Source organism: Triticum urartu, chromosome 1 (assembly GCF_003073215.2).
Source record: "Triticum urartu cultivar G1812 chromosome 1, Tu2.1, whole genome shotgun sequence".
Lineage (NCBI taxonomy): Eukaryota > Viridiplantae > Streptophyta > Magnoliopsida > Poales > Poaceae > Triticum > Triticum urartu.
The window spans coordinates 433,604,483-433,611,916 of NC_053022.1; positions in this window are offsets into that span (position 1 = coordinate 433,604,483).

The following is a 7,434-nucleotide window of genomic DNA, read 5'->3' on the forward strand; positions in this document are numbered from 1 at the left end:
CGATGCACTCACTAAGGTGCAAGTCATGGCAAGACAAGAATACACCCAACAAGAAGGCACAAAATGCAAGCTAGACATGGAAAAAACAATAGCATAGCATGCATGGATCAACTACAACATCACCGGCAAAATTGCAAACAAGTTGACAATCTGCCCAGATTCACAAAGTAGCAAAAGTAGAGCTCGATTGACTCAAGCTAGGGTGCTCCATAATTGCAAACAAAGACATGGATGGATAGAGCACTACAATATTAACAAAACATCCTTACTGATCATCCTCAAAAGAGGCATGGATCACTAGGAAACAACAAGAACATATGGCATCATGAGATAAACAGCTCAAGGACTTGGTGGAATTACTAAGTCCCTGAAAACAGAATTACCAAGTGCACCAATTTGCAAGCTTGCACTAGTCACCACACACATCACAAAAATACATGGGTTGCATCTCTGGAAAGATGACAAAACCCTTAACAAAACACATGTAGAGCATCAGGGCATATCATGCACACATTAATCATGGCAAAAATGACAAAAACCTAAATGGAGCAGCAGATCTGACAATTAACTCAAGTAGCCCTCTTCTAACAGCATTTCGGGCATCAAGATGAACTCAAATGAAAATGATGCAATGGAATGAAATGATCTACTCTCTGAGACGAACATTTTGATATGCTATATGCATGAATCGGAGCTACGGATGCAAAGTTACGGAGCTACAAACATGAGCACTTGGACTGAAAATTCCAAGGACTTAAACGAAAAAAAATCACCCCGAGATCTAGGATTTGCACGGAAACCGGGGCGTGGCCAGATCTCGCTGGAACAGTGCTCGGGGCTCGCCGGAGTCGGCTTCCGGAGCCGAAGGAGAGGCGGGGAGGTCCGGCCGGGCGCCGGTGGTGGTGGCCGGCGACGGAGAGGACGACCGGCGGGGTCGGCGGCGGCGAGGCGACGATGGCGCCGGGCGGCGAGGTCCGGCGGCTGCGGCGCGGCGGCGATGGCGGCTCGGCGGCCGGAGCGCGGGGAGGAGAGGAGCAGGGCGCGGGCGCGCGGCGGCGGAGGGAGTGGGCCGCGGGGGCCCAACGCGGGCTACCCGGGCCGGCGGCGGGGGCTGTGCAGCGGCGCCATGTGGCGGCGAGCGGTTGGCGCGGGCGGCGGGGCGGACAATGTCCGGCGGCGGGATTTTTGTCCGGCGTGGCGCGGGGACGATTTCTAGGGTTTCGCCCGGGATTTGGAATGTGGGGATCTATATATAGGGGTAGAGGGAGCTAGGAGAGTCCAAATGAGGTGCGGTTTTCGGCCACGCGATCATGATCAAACGCTCTAGATCATGGAGCAAAGTTAGGTGGGTTTTGGGCCAAATTGGAGGGGTGTTGGGCTGCAACACACACGAGACCTTTTCGGTCCCTCGGTTAACCGTTGGAGTATCAAACGAAGTCCAAATGATACGAAACTTGACAGGCGGTCTACCGGTAGTAAACCAAGGCCGCTTGGCAAGTCTCGGTCCAATCCAGAAATGTTTAATCCCCACACACGAAAGAAAGCTAGAAATGACCACCGGAGGAGAACGAAACGCCGGAATGCAAAACCGAGAACGGGGAAAAAGCTCGAATGCATGAGACGAACACGTATGCAAATGCAATGCACATGATGACATGACATGAGATGCATGACAATGACAACAAAACACGGAGACAAAAGCCCGAACCCGAGAATATAAATTAACTTAAGGCCGGAAACGGCAAGAGTAGGAGTACAAATTGGGAAAGTTACATCCGGGGTGTTACAACACTCCACCACTACGAAAGGATCTTGTCCTGAGATCTAGGACTGAAAGAACGTCGGGTACTCAGAACGGAGGTGATCCTCGCGTTCCCAGGTAGCTTCACGGTCGGAATGGTGTGACCACTTGACTTTGAGAAATTTAATTGACTTGTTGCGGGTCTTGCGTTCAGTCTCTTCAAGAATAGCAGCTGGGTGCTCACGATAAGAGAGATCTTCTTGGAGCTCAATGTCCTCGAAGTTGATGGTGCGGTCAGGAGTCTTGAAGCACTTCCGAAGCTGAGAGACATGGAACACGTCATGAACATTTGCAAAGTTTGAAGGAAGCTCGAGTTGATAGGCGAGGTCGCCTCTCTTGCTGACGATCTTTAAAGGTCCCACGTATCTGGGGGCAAGCTTCCCTTTGATACCGAAGCAACGAGTACCTTTCATAGGAGAGATGCGGAGGTAAACATGATCTCCGATCTCGAAAGCCAAATCACGGTGCTTACTATCATAGTAGCTCTTCTGACGGGATTGGGCTGCTTTGAGGTTATCACGAATGACTTTGCACATTTCCTCTGCCTCTGTGATTAAGTCATTACCCAAAAGCTGACGTTCACCGGTTTCAGACCAGTTGAGAGGGGTACGACACTTCCTGCCATACAGAATTTCAAATGGGGCCTTGCCCGAACTTGCTTGAAAACTGTTGTTGTAGGAGAATTCAGCATAAGGAAGACAATCCTCCCACTTCATGCCGAAGGAGATCACACAAGCCCTGAGCATATCTTCAAGAATCTGGTTGACACGCTCGACTTGACCGCTTGTTTGAGGATGGAAAGCTGTGCTGAAGCAGATGTTAGTGCCCATGGCCTTCTGAAAATAATCCCAAAACTTCGAGGTAAAGATGCTGCCACGGTCTGAAGAGATCACTTGTGGAATACCGTGCAAAGAAACAATTCGAGAGGTATAGAGTTCCGCCAATTGAGCTGCAGTGATCGACTTTTTGATAGGCAGAAAATGAGCCACTTTGGTGAGTTTATCGATGACAATGAATATAGCATCATTGCCACGCTTGGACTTAGGAAACCCAGTCACGAAGTCCATTTCAATGTGGTCAAACTTCCATTCTGGAATGGCAAGAGGTTGGAGGAGACCAGCTGGCCTTTGGTGTTCTGCCTTCGCTCTTCTGCAGACATCACATTCATTCACGAATTGAGAAATCTTGCGCTTCATTCGAGTCCACCAATAAGCTTGCTTGAGGTCCTGATACATCTTCGTGCTCCCAGGGTGGATGGAGAGGAGAGAATTGTGATCCTCGTTCATGATCACTTTACGAAGGTCACCTTTGGGTACCACAATACGATCCTCGAAGAAGAGAGTATCCTTGTCATCAAGGCTGTAGCACTTGTACTTGGGTTGACTCTTGGCAATCCCAATCTTCACCTTTTTCACCATAGCATCAAGAAGCTGGGCTTGGCGAATCTGGTCTTCCAAGGTAGGAGAGACTAGAAGTTTGGCGACGAAACGTTGAGGAACAACTTGCAGATTAAGTTTGCGGAAAGCTTCACAAAGCTCAGGTTGATAAGGCTTGAGAATCAGACTGTTGCAGTAAGCTTTCCTGCTCAATGCGTCAGCAATAACATTGGCCTTGCCTGGAGTATACTCGATACTCGGATTATACTCTTGAATCATTTCGACCCATCGAGTTTGCCTGAGGTTGAGATTAGGCTGAGTGAAGATGTACTTGAGACTCTTGTGATCAGTGAAAATGTCCACTTTTCTTCCCAATAGGAGATGTCTCCAAGTCAAAAGAGCATGCACAACTGCCGCCAACTCGAGATCATGAGTGGGGTAGTTCTTCTCATTAGGCTTCAATTGGCGAGAGGTATAAGCAACAACTTTCTTCTCTTGCATCAATACTGCGCCAAGACCTTGGACAGAGGCATCACAAAAGACCTCGTACGGCTTGGATTCATCAGGCGGAGTCAGAACTGGAGCAGTGATCAATTTCTCTTTCAAAGTGTTGAAAGCAATGTCACACTCCGGAGACCAAACGTACTTGACGTGCTTCTGGAGAAGATTTGAGAGAGGCTTCGCGATCTTAGAATAGTTTTCAACGAATCTTCGGCAATAGCTTGCGAGACCGAGGAAGCTACGGAGTTGCTTCACGTTCTGAGGAGGTTCCCAATTCACAATTGCAGACACCTTCTCAGGATTTACGGCAATGCCCTTGGCAGAGATGATATGACCAAGATAAAGCACTTCATCGAGCCAAAATTCACACTTGGAGAACTTGGCGTAGAACTGATGTTCTCTGAGCTTATCAAGAACCAAACGCAAATGCTTGGCATGATCTTCCTTGTTCTTCGAGAAAACCAGAATGTCGTCGAGATAGACCAAAACAAAGTCATTGGTGTAGGCGTTGAAGATGAAATTCATCATGCGAGAGAACGTCGGAGGAGCGTTGACGAGACCAAAAGACATGACAGTGTATTCATATGAACCAAAGCTTGTCCTGAAAGCCGTCTTAGGAATATCTTGCTCATGGATTTGAATCTGATGATAACCCATACGGAGATCAAGCTTGGAGAATACTTGGGCACCTTTGAGTTGTTCGAACAGCTCATTGATGTTGGGAAGTGGGTATTTGTTCTTGATGGTCTTCTTGTTCAATGGACGGTAATCAACACAAAGTCGGTCCGTTCCATCCTTCTTCTTCACAAAAAGAACACCACAACCCCGTGGAGAAGAACTAGGCCGGATGAGACCCATTTTCTCTTGAATATCGAGTTGCTTCTTCAGCTCCTTCAACTCTTCAGGTCCGAGCTTGTAAGGACGCTTGCACACAGGTTCCGTGCCAGGCTCAAGATCAATAACGAATTCAACTGGCCGGTGCGGAGGCATTCCTGGAAGCTCTTCTGGAAAGACGTCTTGATATTCACAAATGACTGGAATTTGCGAGATGGCATCCAATTCACCCTTCTCATTGAGAGAAAATAGACGGATGGTATCATCACGAGCGTCAAAGACAATTACATCCTCAGACGAATGAGTCAATTGAATCTGCCTGGCTGCACAATCAAGCTGAGCCTTGTGCTTAGAAAGCCAATCCATTCCGAGAATAAGATCAATATCCGAGTTACCAAGAACCATTGGGGAAGAAAGGAACTTGTAGTCGCCCAATGTGATAGTAACATCTGGCACCTCCAGACTTGCACTTAGATGTTTGCCAGGAGAAACGATATCCATTTGTTTACCCAAATGAGAAGAAACGAACTCATGCTTGGTAAAAAATGGCTTTGACATGAAACAATGCGATGCACCCGTGTCAAAAAGAACTCTTGCAGGAATATCGTTAACAGGAAGGTTACCCATGATGACATCTGAAGAATCCTCTGCCTGAGCTGCATTCATCAAATTGACCTTGGCCTGCTTGGGGTTATGCTTGACCACAGCTGTACTTGCCGATCTGACAGGAGGAGGAGGAGGAAGACGCCTCTGGTTGAAACACTTGTTGGCATAGTGACCCTTCTGTTGGCACTTGTTGCACGTGACCTCTGAAAGCGGACGGTGATACGGAGCGCTCGATCTTGGAGCTTGAGACGAAGTCTTGTTTTGAAAGCCAGGGTTGGGTGGGTGGGAAGAACCACTGCCACCTTTGCTCTTCTGCTGATACGGCTGATGGAACGGAGGAGGAGGAAGCCAATACTTCTGCTGCTTGGCCACTTGAGTAGAGGAAGAAGGAGTAACATCTCTGGCTCGCTTCTTGGAAGCATCACACTTCAACTGAGCAGCCTCTTGCTTCAGTGCCATGTTGTAGAACTCGTCGTATCTCAAGGGCTCGAAGAGAATAAGAGCTAGCTGAATTTCTTCTCATCTCATCAGGGACGTCCTGCTTGGCAAAGCGGGCGAGCTTCTGGAACAACTTGTTGTAGTCATAGACGGACAAAGAGCCTTGCTTCAGATTGCGGAATTCCTCACGCTTGCTTTCAACCACGCTTTGGGGAATATGATGAGCTCGAAAATCTCGACGGAAATCATCCCAGGTGATAACACGTCCACCTCTGGAATCCTTGTACTGCTGGAACCATTCTGCAGCTTGATCTTTGAGTTGGAAGGAAGCGAACTTGACAAAGTCCTCAGGCCTGACGTTACTGCACTCGAAATGCTTGCACAGATCCACTAGCCAATCGTCAGCATCGGTTGCCTCAACACAATTGCTGAAAGTCTTTGGCCCGTTAGCAAGGAACTGGTTGAGTGTAGCAAAGTGATTCTGATTGCTGCCTTGATTCCCTTGGTTGCCTTGATTGCGCTCTTGAAGAATTTGCATGATCAACTGTGTGTTTGCATTGGTTGCGGCCATCACAGCTTGCCATGCCTCTGGAGGAGGTGGAGGTGGTGGCGGATCAGGATTCGGAGTCGTGCGCATTGGAGGAGCCATCCTGAAGAGGTTGACCACTATTAGCACATTGATAGACAATATTGAAGTTGAATCCAACGGAATGAAAATTGCAACATATAGTCTTCACATCCGAACAAAATGAACGAATGCATTCCTCTTGAAATGGTCACATATCCATAAATTGAGGAGCCACGTAGAATTAAGGTAGAGAAATAAATCAACAAGGTATGGATCAAGAACGAATAATCGGTAAGAAATCCCAATATCAAACCAATATCCGTGGAAGAAGAACTAGAGGTACTAGAATTCCCACCTATGAAACTCCCGAACCTTTCCGGTTATGCAATCAGGTGTTGGGGATACAGGGGAAGCATAATATCTCACCCAAACTAGCAAATCCTACATCCAGCTGTATCCATCCTTCAACACATAACCAAGAAACCTTCGGAAACCATCTACCTCAACCTTCAAAAAGCATCCGTTATACAAGTTATGGCGATACTCCCGAACTCCCGCCCCAGTACTGGGTGGCGTCGAGGTTATCTCACCAACGAACTGCATAAAAGAGATTTTCGATGTCGGCGTACTAGACTCAGGTATTCCAGAACTACAACGATAAAATTATGATGACAACACCTCAGAGCTCAACTCCTCGGGACACTTCCACTAAACCCCTGACATGAGGCACCAAGACAATGTTCTCATCATAAAACCATCGAAATGATTCCAAGATACCCGCGTGATCCGAAATTTTTTTTAGTGAAATATGAGAAGAGAAGAGTCAAAACTCTACGTCGGGATGCCTTACCAGAGCGATGAGGAGACTGGGAAGTAAAAAGAATTCCTAAACTCTCTGATATATGATTCCTAAATTACTCAAAACATTTTTCTAGACACAACTCGACCGCTAAAAACGATCAAGCAATGGGGCTCCTATGGTCGGGGAAGGCTCTGATTACCAACTTGTAACACCCTCGATGCGACTATATCTCCCACGTGTCGAGGCATGACTTAGAGGCATAATCGCATTGAAGGCATATGTCGCAAGTTAGGCAATCTTCACAACATCCCAAGTAATATAAATCATAAGGGGAAGATAACATAGTTGGCTTACACTCGCCACGTCAATCAAGTACATAAATAACATTACATCATCCAAACACTCATGGCCCGACTACGGCGCCAAAATAAAAGAGAACCCAACATGCGACACGGCCCCAATCACCCCCAACTGGGCACCACTACTGATCATCCGAAAATGAAACATA